Raw genomic sequence first — 2,092 nt, 5'->3', positions numbered from 1 at the left:
CAAGCCTCGCCCTCTCTTCTCTCCCGTCGCGATGGGGCCACCCTCGGCCTGGAGAAGCTAGCGCGAGGGGGGGAGTGACGCCCACTCATGTCCGGCCCCCCGGGGGTGTGCAGAGCCCGGCACGCAAGAGCCGCCCGGGCCAAGCTCCGGCGCCCCCAAGATCGACCAACCGCGCCCGGAGTGGGGGCGGGGCGAGAAGAGGCGCGTGACCTGTGGCTGAGCCCCCCCCCCTTCGGCGACACCGAACTGGGGGAGGGGACGGGGCGTGGCCACACCGGGAGATGAGCCCCTTTACCGCAGCCCCCCAGAAAGTGCTCACGGTGGGGACGGATGGCCAGGGCCGAGAAGGAAGTCGGGGTTTACTGAGCATCTATGATTTGCTCCCAATCGTAGGGTCTCTCAGCTAGTCTTCACGTTTATTTGTGCCCATTTCACAGATCGGGTACAGGGAGGCCCGAGGCGGTTAAGTGGCTTGCCTAGGAAGCACACTATCCAGCTCTCAGTCACCCCTCCAGGTTATCAACTCGGCCTCTGGTTTCGGGGGTCGAGGTCTCCCCTGGGATTTCCGCCCAGATTAACCCCGCCCCCATTTTTTCTGAGTTAGAGCCTCCCTCGACCTGCGGGGCTCTGGCAATCCTTCCGCCTCAGTCTTCCAAGTAGCTGGAATTACAGGCACACGCCACCACACCCGGCTAGTTTTTGGGATTTATTGTGGAGACGAGGTCTCGCCAAGTAGCCCGGGATGGGTCTCAAACCCGCGGGCCCAGGCAATCCACCCGGCTCGGCCTCCCGAGGTGCTGGGATGACAGGCTGAGCCCCCAAACCTGGCCTTGGGTGTTCACTTTCCCCTTAGCTTCCCTCAGCTTTGGATTCCACAGGGAACGGGAGCCTCCCTCCCTCTGTCTCCAGCTCTCTGTGTGACCCTGGGCAGTCACTTGTGCTCTTGGGGCCCCAGGGTCTTCTGGAAGGCCAGCGTTGGGGCGAGACTCATCAGAATGACTGCGATGTGGGATGGACAGTGGCCCTGCGTCGGCCCAGAGGAGCTGTCCCCAAAGAGCCCCGGGCCCAGACCGGGAAGCAGGCCAGAGGGTAGACCCGAGAGGCATTGGGCGTGGCTTTGGGAGGCAGCAAAGACGATTTCGAGGCCTCAGAACTGAGCTGTGAAATCAGCAGACTTCGTGCAGGCAGGGCAAGGAGAAAGACAGGTCAGGGAAGGAGGAAGAAGTGGTGGGGAGTCAGTGACCCCACCCAGGAAATGCAACTAACCCGCTGCAGCCTGGGCCGTGCAGACCGCCTGCCCGAGGCTGGTGAGCGGGAGCCTGGCTTCCTCGCTAGGCCCGGGCTCCGAGATGCTGTCCCTGGCCTGCGTGGGCTGCAGCCTGGGGCGGGCAGAGGCCCTGGTGGCAGGGCTGGGGCCTCCGGTCTCCCTGTGGGTACCTCCGAGGAACCCCCTGGCACACCCACCACCCGGCCTTCAGCTTCTGCTCTCCTTCATCCAGGCTGCCGGTCCTCCCGGCACTGTCCGCCCCTCCCTGTGGGCGGACGGAGCCCAAGGGTGGGGCCAGGGGTGGGGCCGCCCAGAGAAAGAGGAGGGAACGAAGAGCTGGGTGGGGCAGGGGGGGAAACAGAGCCCCAGAAGCAGCAGCAAGAGGAAGAAGAACATTGAAAGGTGAAAGGGGTGGGGTGGCCGGTCAGGCTGCGCAGGCCCTCCCAGGCGGGTGGGCAGGCAAGGGCTGGCTGTGGGGTCTGGGAGCAGAGACCTGCGTTTCTAGAGGCTGCTTTGTGCCTGGCGTGGTGCCCCCAGTCCGCTGTCTGGGCGGCTTTACACCTGGCTCCGGGAGCCTTGTCTGATTGCAGCCTCGAAGCTGCCCCAGAGAATGAGTCGGTTGTGCCCATGCTCAGATGGAGGGACTGTTGGGTCGGGGCTCATCCTGGCTGTGCCGGACTTCCTGGCAGAGCAGAGGCCGTGACACCGAGTCATCAGGCCCCCGAAGGCCCTCAGACTGCCTGCAGGTGAAATCAGGACAGTGGCTGGCTGATACTTGGGCTGGAGTGGTTTGGGGAGGGGCGGGGCAGCCCTAGCCATTTGAAT

The sequence above is a fragment of the Carlito syrichta genome, unplaced genomic scaffold (genome assembly GCF_000164805.1).
Source record: "Carlito syrichta isolate Samal-C Ts95f unplaced genomic scaffold, Tarsius_syrichta-2.0.1 Scaffold295943, whole genome shotgun sequence".
Taxonomy (NCBI): Eukaryota; Metazoa; Chordata; class Mammalia; order Primates; family Tarsiidae; genus Carlito; species Carlito syrichta.
Note: the sequence above shows the minus strand (reverse complement) of the source record.